Source organism: Rhopalosiphum maidis, chromosome 2 (assembly GCF_003676215.2).
Source record: "Rhopalosiphum maidis isolate BTI-1 chromosome 2, ASM367621v3, whole genome shotgun sequence".
Classification (NCBI taxonomy): Eukaryota; Metazoa; Arthropoda; class Insecta; order Hemiptera; family Aphididae; genus Rhopalosiphum; species Rhopalosiphum maidis.
In genome coordinates, this window is record NC_040878.1 from 5,011,183 (window position 1) to 5,026,477 (window position 15,295).

The following is a 15,295-nucleotide window of genomic DNA, read 5'->3' on the forward strand; positions in this document are numbered from 1 at the left end:
TATTTCATATTAAACGTCGTCTAAATCACCAAGCATATTTACCCACTTTTTTCTTTTATAATACGGTTATTCAATATCGATAAATCATGAAAAAAAAATATTATTATGTAATATAGCACTAACATCGAATTTTGAAAAAAAGAATCTGCTTAAAATTTAAAGTAAAACTATGGGGTTGCAGGCTTCATTTGAAAAATATAGAAGTATGTAATACTTTTTAAATGGTACAAAAAAAAATATCAAGTACTCGAAAACAATATTACGGTCTTCGAGTTCGCCTTAAAATTCCATAAAAAATAATCGCTACTGTAAAAAAAAGACGGGGTGTATACTTGTTCGGCGAATCACTGAGCAGTATATATGGCAGTTCATATTTTTTAACGACGGTTTGCCGACCGATTGCAGCTCGAGTACTCGCCCGCCACGTACAGATAATAGATAATATTATGCACTATAGTTTTGCACTGCACACACGTAAATAATGATTATAACATTACAAGGCGTAATCGGTATGGTAGACAGTCCGCGGGTATAGGCATATCCTCGATCGTATAGATATATATATATATATCCAATGTGTGTTGCAAACACGGCGGCTAATTGGCTGCGAGAGCTTCAGGGGTAGCACATTTGTACGTACAACTTGAAAGTTACGGGGCACGCGCTGTACAGACGTGTTTATTATTTGCTGCGGTGTCGTGACGGTCGGCGTCGCGCCCCGTCGAAGTCTCTCGTCGTCGCGTTTAAGCACCGCGAATGTGCGGCGTGTGAGTTGCACACGTGTACGCGGAGGCCAATCATAGTACCGCGTAGCCTTTTAGTTTCCCATATTCATATTATTATTATTATTATAACACCGTGTACCCCGTGATGTTATCATCGTTTTGTGGTTTCGCGCACGCAACCTTAGGTACATACCGTATACACGTTATGTACCGCGGTCCGCGACCGATATATGACAGTAACCTATATATTTGCTGCGTTATGTTGTATACGGTCGTACATTATATATATATATATATAAGGTGCCTACCGTGTAGCCCAATCGCAATAATAAACGTGACTCAGTAGTCAGTGGTGTAATACTCGTAATAATATATACAAACCAATAACGTTTCTCTCGAACAACAATTCGCTTTGGCCCTCGTTATTTCAATACCATTAGAGATAATACTCATCGATTGTTTTCGATACGGAATTGACTACGTTTTACGGACGACGAAATTTATAACAATATTATTCGAGCATTTATTTCTTCACCGTGTGCACGCGATTAATACGAATTACGACCTATCCCAGTAAATACAATTTGCATTGGCGATCTACGTTTTTTATTATATGGATAATTTTGATGTATCTATACACGTGTATTCGTATTCACGGTTGTTTATATATTCTGTATGTGTTATTATTGGTATGATTCATCCACTTGTTATTTGTAATGTTTTTATTTGTATTCATGTAATGTTTTCAATATTATTTAGGTCCAGTTGGCCGTTATGAAATTAAAATTTAATATATATACAAGACAATATAGTAGTACAATATACATATACAATATAGAAACCTACTCTTAATTTGTTCACTGTGATATGGCTGACTTCGCCGTCTTATTGGTTATACTCCATACCAGTGGTTTTCAACTTATACGTCGCGGCTCCCAGAGGCGTCGTCGGTTATTATCAATAAAAATAAAAATTTTGTATTATTGTCATTATTCGTATGGGAGCCGTTTACTTGATTTCAAAATCAAAAGAAGCCGTGTACTCAAAAAGGTTAAAAACCACTGCTTTATACCAAAATGTTTATGCACTAATAGCACATAAGTATAATATTATGTTGACTAGTATATCTAAGTGTGTTTTTATAAAAAAAAAGGTTCGTAGATAGTTGGTAAGAACAAAGAAATAGAATTTGTAATTTAAAGCTTTTGCTAATCTAGCAGAAAGTACTATAGACACATATGTCATGTCACCATACGATTTCTAATATGGAATTAGAAAGTGATTATTTTTTGTATTTTGTTGTTTTTTTTGTATAATATTATTTTTAGTTTTAACTAGTTTTTTCACTTTTTTGAGAAAAATAGGATGCTAAGATTACTTATTTTAATATTTTTAAATACATTAATTTTAGTAATTACTTATAATAATTTTTTTATGCGTTTATTTTGATGATACCTGTTGCTTTGGTGCTTTATGTCTTGAGCGTTAGACCAAGGAATAAGAATTCATTATTGGCAGATATACGTGTGGTGTAGCCAATTGTCATTTTTTATTGCTGATCATTGCTAATGACTATAATTAGTTTTTAGTATGCCTAATTATTTATGTACATTTTATTTGTGCGGTCCGATTTTATTGTTTTTTTTTTTTTTTTGCTAGTGTGTCGTATCTGGATAACAATATTATTATATGCGTATAGCGTATATTATTATTACAGACATGATTTTCTTGTTCAGACGTGTTTTTACGACGTTTTTTTTTAGATTTTTTTATAGATACTCGTTGTCTTAAAATCACCGTATTCGTTATTATACTTACTTATTAGATACTATTCACAAATCACAAAATATATTGTCAAATATAAAACAGCCGTATACACGTTTCATGGGCGATTATCGACGGATCTGCGGACTTTGATCGTAAAAAAATAATTTAGTCCCAACACGAATATATTATATATTAAAATGTTCTAAAATCTACCTATTTCAGGTTACGTTCTAATACATTATACACGTGGCTGTATAATATGCTCAATGAAAATAGCTAAAATAAACAATGCTATACCTACCTACTTACATGTCATTTCGTCAGAATAAATTATGTACACAGTTTAACGTCATCTTAGTATAATAAGTTTATATAGACTATTTACAAACATACAATCGTTGAATGTGTCACGCACATCCCGTTTGACGATAATCGAACGGTTCACCAAGATACATTATTATAATAATACAACGACGTAGCTATACGTTTGCCCTTGTCGCAACCATAGAGTATATATATAATATATAACTTAACCGATTTCCGTTAAATTCCATTATTTAATAATTGACGTTTGCAGGAAGTTTTCACGATATTGTAGGCTTGAATGTTTTATTACGTGTATGCATACTATAATATATATGTTATATAGAGATATCTACAGACATCTGCTATCATTTTGTACATATTTAAACCTATACCCCGTCAGTGATCGTACGTAATCGTTTTATAGACGTATAGTTATTGCTACATTTTAGCATCAAGAAATTATATTATTACTAAAAATTTTCAAAATATACACTCTTATTATTATCAGTAATTTGTTATTGTGACATAGTAACATCCTTCGTCAATACGATGATGAGCTCGTGAAAAATGTGTAATGTCAAACAAAATTCTTTTTTGAATTCCTTACAATATTATAGACTTGTTCAAGTCTTTCCCTGCAATAAGAGATAGATTAACGAGTTTATGAGTTATAAATACAAAACACACTTAATCCAGTTAATCAAATAAAAGTGTGAAAAGATAACTAATATTTAAACTTATTTAAGTTTCTATGTATAATGCTCTTTTTTTAGAAAATTCTTAATTGTATGATACGATTTATATCCCAGACTTTGGTTTATTATAATTCTATTTCTGCTATTAAAATCTGATCATTTTACATTAACAACGTTCAAAAATATATTATTTATTTGTTTAATTGATTTATTAATAGTACGATTATATAAAACAAAGTTATTAAAATATTATTTATTTAGTATTTACAAAGCTAAAAAAGTGACGAGAATTTGGGTTGTATTATCGATAGATCTTGATAGTTTTGTGATCGTGTAAATCGATAGGAATTGGAACATAAGACTTTATTAATCAGAAATAAAAATATATTGTCAGCTATGAATATAGCTATAGGAACAAATACACCCACGCTTATTTATTTTTTAAGAACATTGGTAACGTAATTGCAACCACTACTTTTAATTTACTTGATATTTTAACTCTAAAATAACGTAGTAGATCATACTAAATATTTTTTAATTGTAAAAATTATGTAGTTAACTAATTTTAGTGTAACATGAGATAATATTTTATCAGGTTTAACTAATTTAGTTACGTTTACATTATACAATTGTGTTTAATTAATATTTACTTAAGTTTAAAATATTTAATTTTTTTTTCACTAAGTTACTCTAGGTAGATTTAAAGGATAATTTGTTTAGCAATTAATAAGAACTCAAAAAAAAAAAAAAAAACAATGTTAATGGGTTAAAAAAAAGCTATGTTAAATTATTTATTTATTTTAACTCTTAAAAGAATCATAATGCGTGTATTATAAAAAATTTACTGACGTCGATATTGATAATATTTAGTTATAAAAATATGGAACAATAACTTAAGAAATATGTAATGATTAACTATATAGTTAACTATTTTACTCTAGTGTAGTAACTGATTAACTTTTTTCCTTTGTATTGTACTTAAATTAATTATTTTAATTTTTAACAGACATTTTTCCAAACGTGAAAGATAAAATTAAAATAAATATAAGCTCACCAATGATTTAGTGAAGTACTATATTTACTCTCTTTACTAGTCTTTATTGCGATGTAAATTCTTCCGCTGCAATAACATAAAAAGTAACACAGTTCCTACCTACGCTGTATAATTATTATATTCATGCAGTGTAATATTTTTCACTAACGCAGTAACGCGTATATTTTACAACTTTCCATTTAAGTATTCTTTCTGTAGTACACGTAATATTATGGGTATTATGATAAAATAATAATACACCTCTTATTCATTTAATCGTAATGTAACTACGTACGTATAATTATGCGAAAATATTTCTGGTTCTGAACTTTGTAGTTTATAGCATTTATAGGCGAAAAATAGTGTATTTTGGTATTTTTAGTGATAAAGATTGATCTAACGTCATGATTTGAGAATTTCTTTCGTAGCAGTCGTAATTTCGTTAGATTTTGATCAATTAATTCATACGCGAATTATACTTATCATCCACACTTTGTGTGAAGTAAATCGTATTTTAATTTTTATCATATTTACTACTACATATTTACTTTTAGGGTATGAATTTGTGTATAGAATTATACACATCATCTATAAAGGTTCCGCATGTTCAAAGTCTATCTGAATTTTGACTAAGAACTATGACCAAAGCCCAATAGATCTATATAGGTCTACGATTATTTGATATTTTGTCAATGTATACATTCATATCATATTCATAACAAACGCCAGCGCCAAAACCGTGTAACAAAACTATGGGTGTTTTTCAGGGTTGTTCAACAACTGGGACGCCCATGTTAATCACATACTTATGTTATCGAGTGCGGTACGAAGATTGAACACTTACGGATAATTATTAATGTTGAAATATAAAACAAAAACAATGTTAATATATACGTACACCTATATAACGTACATGCGAATAATTTCCGTTCGGCTTCTCGTAAATATTTCCAAGACATCGAGTCTCAAGGAAACCAGCTCCAAAAAGAACACGATGGAATGGCTTATTGTAACGATAATTTTCGTCTGAAAGCCGAAAATCTCCGGCACGACGTGTGCAACGTGTTCGTCGTTATAGGGGCGACGCAACAACGATGACAAATGATCGACTGTATTATATTTATTATCGACCATTTAATATTTAATACAGACGATAATATAATTTTGTACCCGCACAGCCTTTGGGTAAACATTCGACCGTACCAAACAGCGCGAATACGATAAACATGGATAAATAATGTATGGCTGGAGAAGCATAATATAATATCATAGTATCTAACCGCGGGATCGGCGTCGGTCGTCGACGGTCCGCCGCGGTGACGTTGTTAAATCGGTACAGACGGACGGTCGGACGGTTTTATGACCGAAAACAAATGCGCGTTGTACGGTATATATATATTTCTATGCGTACGATATTATATTACGGTCGACGGCGGACAAACCGATGACGGTTGATTGATATCGAGTTGTCGTCATCGAATCCGACGTGAATCCTTCAAAACGGCAAACGCCATCGATTAAGAAACGACGAGGGGACGCGTCCGGCACCGGTATCGATAAAAAAAAAAAAAAATAAGAAATAACAATAATAATAATAATATACGATTGCCTTTATATAGCTTTGTAATAATATTATTATTATATACTTTACGTACTCTCCGCGATGTAAAACATACTGAACACTGTATAATATGCTCAATAATATAAGAACTTAGCAATATGGTTCGTATTTATTTAGAACGATCGTTCGCGATACACGTTTATTTGCGTATACGAGTATAGTAAAGTTATAACATTATGTTGTGTTGATTTTATAGGTACTAAAGTACGTTTACATCTATATAATATTTTTGAACGAATACGCAAGAAGTAGTATTACAAGAACATATAATAATATAACATAAACAATTTATGTATATAGTTTAAGATAATAACTATAAATTATGACTAAAAAAATCGAGTAAACATGACAAAAAAAGCTCGTGTTACCTTATTTTTTTGATACATACATAATATTTTAACATAAAATAAATAAAAATATCGAGTGTTTTATAATTTATAATATCTATACAAAGAAATGGGGATTTATCCTTTTAAATAAGAATGATCATATTTCTTGTTCTTGTCCATGAGTTAAATTTTCACCTCATTCTTGCATAATATAGAAACAATAGAACTGTTGGAACTTATTTAAAACAACTATTAATACCAATTTTGGGTTTTCGTTCAGAACAAAAAAATATTAAGTGACATTTATCTAATTATAATTGAAAACGTTAACACAAAAATGATAATATTTTGATCTATCACAGAGCTAATTCAAAGGAGAAAATCTTGATTGCTCGGGCAAGTTATAATGGAAAATTAAAGTTTTAGTTCAGAATCATGTCTCAAAGTTTTTTATTATAATATGTTATAGTTAATACACTATTTAAACTATTATCGCATACATTATATCCATTATAATATATTATAATGTTTATATATATATATATTAATATTATGTACTTTAGTACTTATGCTTTTATAAATTAACATCAATATGTGTTATATGTACTAAAAATCGTCGAACAGTACGTTATATGATTATTTTACCAAGACTCCCCTAGGATTTCCTACCCACGTTTTAATATCATATATATGTAAATTATAAATGGATAAATAAAATACATTTTAATTTCTAAACAGAGTTTGTACAGATACTTGTGATATACGAAACGTGTTTATTCCTACGAAAAATCTGTAAATAATATATTCGAATTTGCATGTGCATACAGTACATCCTACCTCTATGCACTGCCTCGAGTATAACCTCACCGGATTTCATCGATAAATGTTTCATCTAAAATTTTTTTTGTTTTAGCGAGCTTCTATTAATCTACGGTATTTCGTATGCTGCAGCAAGTAGCAACCATATAGTTATCTCCACAAAAACGATCGCCATCCACGATACTCCATGTAATTTATTATATTTTATATTATATAGTGACATAAATTATGCAGTATATTTACTTAAGTATTATGTCACATAATGAAGAACTAAATGAAACGAATACAAAATATTTGGAGTTCGTCCGGCATATTTTGATTGAAAAAAAATGCAAGCTATTTAGGTGATATTTCGAAACATAGAATATAATATACACATTATATTTACATATTCATGTAAATTTTCAACCAAAAAATGGTAAAATAAAATTCCTTTTTTTGTATAAAATAATTTAAAAAATAATTATTCCTTATCATGCGTAGCAGCATAATAAAATTACAGTGTAGTATGTGGTAGAGTGGCTATAGCGGATAACCACAGCGCTTTACGTTGGTCGTCGGCCATTCAATGGACACCTGCGGCCGTAGCCATTCGTTTTCCACGTGATCATTTCGCCGTAGTCCGATTCACAACAATTTTTGAACGAAATGTTTCCACCGTAAGTCATCATATGGTAGGTATCTCCTTCAATAAAACGATTGTTATTCCTTGTAAACTTGTCACTCGAGTATTGTACACATACTATAGCTGTAATGAATTTAGTGTCTACCATGACATATGATACCTATGTATAATAATTAATGTACTTAAATAGTGTGTACTGTGTAGAACAGGGGCGGCCAAACGGACGATCGCAAACGATTTCAAAGTCGATCGTGTTAGAATTTATTTTTAGGTTACGCACACGAAAATTGATTATGGTGGTAGTGAACAACATAAAACTTTTTTATGGAAGTCGATCCTCAAAGGTGAAGTATATTCTTAGTAGATCGCGGCCAAAAAATGTTTGTCCGCCCCTGGTGTAGACTGTATAGGTCATCTCCGGTCGACAAAATAGCCAATAGAACTCGTGTGTTACAGCCGTGAAAACCTGCAGCAGCCGTAGTAGCGTGGTGTTGCTTATTTCGCTGAAATATGGCGATTGGGGTTAAGTGACAATGAAAAATGTCCAACCCAAGAGCAAACAATTTGTATATATATATATATATATATAAAAAAAATATGGAATAGACGAAAACGAGCAAACCACTTACGGTTGCCAGTCCGATTATCATATATAATATTATTATTGTTGTTTTGCCTTCAGTCTACCGCCGCCGAGTCGCCCACGCAGCCACGGTCGTCGTCGTCGTCGTTGTCGTCATCGAAGTCTTTTTTTTCGTTTCCGTTCATTAGTCAACCACCCGCGGCGGCGGCTGCTATGTTTCTGAACACAATATCCTTTCCTCGACAATAGGATCTCCTCTCTTCCTCTGCACACCACCACCTCATCGCGGTCCTCCTAGAAACCCCATTGACGATGCTGCCGTTAGATTACGGTTTTTTTTTTTTTTTTTTGTTATTAATAATTATTATTATCGTCCGACGTCGTATACACGTGAGCAGTGCCGGTATGATAATATATCGCGTATATATATATATATATTTATATGGTTATTATAAGCGACGTATAATATTATTATGGTATATTGTATATTATGTACGCTTAATATGTATATATACCACCGGCCGTCGCCCGTAAGGTTGTTATATTGTTTTATTTCTTTTTCATTTACAATAAACGCACGTTATTGTTATATAACTACATGACGATATTATATACAGGTACGTCTTGGTGGCTTATTGATATTATATTCCACAGGGCACAGATCGTCGAGCTGTCAGACCAAATAGTGATTTCCTCCCTTCTACAACGTATAATAATACCTATATAATACTCATATCATTATAGTGTCATATTTTTATAAGTATATACAAGAGTATTCGTCTCCAGGGCTGGATTAACGTATATTTATACGTTAAGGTGGGTACATGCCTAGGGCTGTATTCTTTGTCACCATATTATGTAGGTTTTTTTTTTTTGTAGGAAGAATAAATAAGAAAAACATTGTTTTTGTCAACTGAAATTTGATCATGTTATTAGCTACCACCTACTTAATACAATAATACTTTATGGCTTAAGAAAATATTCTATATATTCATGCGGTAAGAGGTGGGTAGTTAGGGACCAACACGGCTACACAGACATTGCTTAGTAAACTAATATTGGAACGATTTAAATATTAAACTAATTTTTGTACTTTTTTAAATCCAAACATTTATATGAAAAAATTAACATTAAAATTGAATAAGTAAATAACAATGCAAAAACCCAAATATTTCGGGGGGGGGGGTCTTTGAACACACAAAACGCCTCCCCCTCCAACGGCTAAAGATACACGTGTATTGTATAATGATAGGTACCTACCTAACTCCGATCAGAGACATGCAAAATCCTATGGGTACTGTAACGCCGCGAAATATTTGTGAAATCTTTTCGCGCGCGCTCATCGACATATACGCGATGGTATTATTATATAAATTATTAGAGGTTGGGTTGCCGAATTCTGCGAAAAAAACACGTTCGCAGACGGCGGACACGGCGCGACAGAAACGGTTCACGACCCCCTCACAGTCTCGGCGTCGCGGTCGTCGTCGGTGGCGGCAGTGCGGTACGGCGGCCGAGCATGATGGCGCCCTCCTCCTGGCGCGTCGTCTTCGGGTGGTGGCGACGGCGATCGGTCGCCGGTCGGCCGCGGTACACACTATACGATGCCCATTTAATATAATACACTGATGCGCACGACAAAGGTCATTCGATACGGTACAATATATTATGTTATATTGTTGTTGTTGTTGTTGTTGTTATTATTATTATTGTTACTATTGCTGCATTGGCGTTATTATTTTATCGCGGTCAAACACTATAACAATATCATTTTAGAGTATATAAAATATGCGCTCAAATAAACGGTTGATGGAAGTATTGTTTTTTTATGCGTTTTACACGCGACGCGAGAAGTTTTTTGGGCAATGAGTTTTTGTTAAACTTAGAAATAGAAACTAAAATTTGGTGTCGTATGAGTTGTTTGTTCACCAAAAAAAAAAAAAAAAAAATAATAAAATAAATAGGTACCTATATACATAATACGTATGTATAATATGTTTTATTGCGTTTACGATTTTTGCTGTTTCGTACGGTTTCGTCACGTTTTGGTGGTTACACCCCTTACGCTATTTTGTCTAGAATTTTGTGAGACGACTGTTATTATACATACACGTATATAATACGTCATTATTGTTATAGATGACGAGTTTTTTTTATAATTCCATCTACTAAATATATTATATATTCCGTAGTTTCACTCAATGTGTGTACAACACCAATAAAATATATTTACAGGTTTTATATTTCATTTTGGGAAATAATTCATCGATATCGTTTATTTTGGTTTGATGTGGACGTTAGAATGCAATTGATGGTTTACAATTTTAATGGTTCAAAGAGTTCATTAGAGTACAATAATTGTCGAAGTAGCCAATAGGTATATAACATGCAAGGTAGGCATTTCAACGTGAAAATATGAGACTGAATTAGTGTACAACACGATTCAAAGAAATGAACGTTACGGCTAAGTTAAAAATTAAGGAAGTTGCAGTAGGATATAGTAGGAAAATAGCCGTGAATAAAATATATGCGAGCTAATAAGTAATAATGAATAATATACTGTTGTAAAGGGGTCTCGAAGATATCAAACCTGTTGACTTGGCATTTAAGTCATAAAATATAACATATAATTAACAATAATATACACAGTAAATCGGTCGGTTAAATGTCAATATTTGGTTTTTAAGTCAACGTTGATGACTTGTGTGTGTAATCAATGGATATTTTAGCATTCAATTCGTATAAAATGTGTGAATACTAATATGCATCTATCAACATTTTAGGAATGTAGTAATTCAATTCTTTAATGAACCCATCGTGTCATCTGTAATCGGCTAGTATATTAACATAATATATTATATATACTATATATCGGGGATGGCATAAATACATGGCATGCGTGCCCGAGGTGGAACGCAGAAAGATTTTGAGGGCACGCGAAAAATTATAATATTTTTATTTTAATTAAAACATTGATTATAGAATAAAATGACGATAATTTTTTTCTTACAATATTGAATATAATATACATAATATTTTTCGTGGCACGGTCGAAAAAAAAGTTATTTTCGGCACGCATTGTTCAAATAATTTGCCACCTCTTCTATATGTCTACGCGGTATGATCAACTGATCTTTATATAAAATAATATGTTAATTATTATGCTGTATAGTATACGATATTATTTACAAAATTCAAAATATTGATTCTCTATTGGTACGCGACACGCGTATAATTGTTTAAATATTCATAAATTATACTATGCTTTTAACTTTTACCTTTTACAGTTCATAAGAAATAATTGTTTTGGTTATTAACCTTTACAATCTGCAGTAATACTGTATTAGATACATTTTCTTCACTACCTATTATGTTTTGATGTTAATAAATTTGCCATGTATTATCATGATAATTTCAAAATTTCAAACTACGTTTCATTAATATTTTCTCGTTTACAGATCAATATTCAATAGTTCAATACTATATACACCATAAATGAATGTCACATTATTAATAACACTAATAAATTTACGCTGACAAAAAAAAAAAAAAAAATCGCATTCTATTTGGACAGTTGGCAATTGGGTGGGTTGAAGTAACCACGATGTGGCATAATATTTTATATTATCTATGTCCTAATATTATCACTACAAGTAATCAGCTTCGGTTTTCCACCCAACATTATTAACTCAATTATAGTATATAACTATCGTGATAAAGCTACAGAAGAATACATTTCTAAAGTTAAAGTCATTTAATGAATAAAACAATTTTTTTTTAATAAAGATAAACATTAAACAGTAAATATACACATGACATTTCTACTAAAGGTTAATTTTTATGATTCTTTAGTAGGTAGTTTCGTAGCAAAGCATACACCAGCTATATTTTTTCCTCAAGCTCAACAGGTTTAACTCGTTATTTTCATCGTGTAATCAGCAAAAAATGAAATCTTTTTTTTTTATTATTTTCGAAAAATAAAAGTACATATTATGTATAAATATATACACACATATGTAAATATACACATAAGTGTACGTGTATAAAATACAATATTAGCATTGAAAAAGTCGTAAAACCGTATGACTAAACCAGAAAATTGGAATTTTTCGGTTATGACATTGCGGTGGCGCGTATATTATTATGTTTGTTTCTCGAAAATGTTATTCGTACCGATTTGACGATTAAAACATATAATAATCATATTATGCGATGTGCATACCTATCACGACTGCCTATTATGTATAATACCAGCTTATAATAAAATATGTTTAAGTATAGAATGTTCCGAGTATAGATTAAGAGATATTTTACTCATTCATTCCGCAAACCGAAAGTCCGACGGGTATATACGAATTATAACGCAGACGGCGATTAACGATCTCGGACAAGTAGTTTGGAGAAAAAAAATACACCATATTTTACACGCGTTTGATATAATATCTGTACCTACATAATAATAATAATAATAATAATAATAATAGCATACATTTTCGTTGCGTATCATAATAGGTCGCAGGTAACATACGCGGGGCAATAAGTCGAGCAAATTTAATATTTTTTGTAATAACGCGGTCCGTATTTTTTTTTCTTTTCGTCTTACAGAACTATCGAACTCTATCGTAGTTGCATTGCAGGTGAGTAGGGATCTTTATTATTATATTCGCCATCCGCGAACAGACGGCCGACGGGCATTTAAGCATTATAATACCGCCCATGTACAACATATATAATAATATTAATTATAATTATTATAGTTTGATAACGCGTTCGTACAATGATTTTGCAACATAACAATGTATTGAGTACGCGGGTTTTGCGTGATGTGATCGAAATGCTCACAGAGTCCCGACGACGGTAAAACAGTTCACATATATCCAGTTAGAACCAGTTTCGTTACCTAAATTCAAAGTGTTCTTTTCTATTTTTCAAGTGCCTTATATTATGTAGCATGTTGTTAATTTATAATATGTAAATAATAATTTCGCAAATAAATCGTATTTTTGTCCGTATCTTTCTTTTTCTAGCGTGATTTTGAGGAAAATTGTAAACGATATGCAGACTTCTTGCCACAGGAAGTGTAAACTTATGTTCACTCATATTTCATCAACGCAATTTTAATAACGGACTAGAGGAACCAAACATTCACCTCGAAAAAAAATCACATAACAAGGCATATAGCCAACTCGTAATTATCTAAAATATCGAGAGAGTTCGATATTGGTATTGGCAATCCGGTTATTTAAATAAATATACAAAATATGAAAGGTAAAGAAAATATTAAATGTTAGTTTCTCCGCAAATAATATTTAGTACCTATTTAACTCACAAAATATAATAAATTAAGCATTGTTACTCAATTTTTAGATTCTGAATAGAGTATGGAATGTTCAATTTTTACACGATTGTATATTATTATCGTACTACGCATATTATATTTATTTTTTTTAATATGAAAATAATTATTTATAATCATTTGAATTAAACATTTACCTACTCATTTTCCCATTAGCTATTATTTATCTTGGTATTAATTATTAAAGATATGAAATGTCGACGATTTTCCAAACGAATTAAAAAATGTACTCAAAATTAAATTTATTGTTATTTTTATAAGCGTTTTTTTTTTAAGGTATCTTAAATTCTTAAGACTTTAATTATCGTTATGAATTTAGCTCATTCATATATACAGATGATTATGAATATTGTTTGAGTATATGCAGTGAATTTCCTAGTCAGATTCCCGGGTGGCCGGGTCAACACCACTACGGAGCAATCGATTTTTATTTTTTTCCTTTATTATTAGCTTTAAGTTTAAAATTTTATTTGCACGAATACATAATTAAATCGTTATAATTTATGAAGGGCATGACTGGTGTTGAAATACATAGTATATTTTCAACATTGCGCGTTCCTCTTCTCCTAAGTCGGCTAAAAGTGTTTGCGACAATATAACTCACGCCCACGAGCGTATGTAGCACCGTATAACGTAGTCATCACACACAGGAACTTCCGAAAATATGATGTGTATTTGCACCTCGCCATCGCGTCGTTGTAGGTTTTGAATTTCCGTTTGTGCGCGGGAGATCGACCCGTCTCTCCGGCTGTCCGTGTCGCGTATCTTAGCACATAATGCAAATTACAATGTAATTATTCTGATTGTGTGTGGAATCCATTCTCATTCTAATCCCGACTCGTTATTGCGATCGCGCGCGATTGCCCGGCAAACCGACGTGTTCGACTCGTCCTTATCAATTATTTCGTATTTTTGGGCATCGTCTATTGTCTATAACAGTATAACAATATAATATTTCCTATCTGCGTGACCTCCAAACGAAACACAATGCGTTTGACCCGCCGACGCCGACGACGACTGGATAAAATGCAGTTAGGAGGTATACTATCCGTGTGTTATATTATTATTATTATTTTACACCGTCTGCTATAGTGCGCCGTTCAACGTACGTACATTATTGTACCTATTGATGGACGTGTCCTCAACACACATTCGTTACCAACGCGCTGTGTTTTTTTATTTTTTTTTTTTTTTTTAAAACGCGCTAATCATTCGCTTACGATTCACCGCTGTATTATTATAGGTATACGTATATAACGCGCGTGTGAGTGTACATATGCGATTATTTACGATTATGACCGTGTTTTTTTTAACACATACGGGATAATAAAAATATATTATATGTGTATTGGTACCCTAATCATATATATGTATATAGGTATATTTATTAATACGCACTCCGAAACTCGTTGTAAAAATTGATAATAATATTTTAT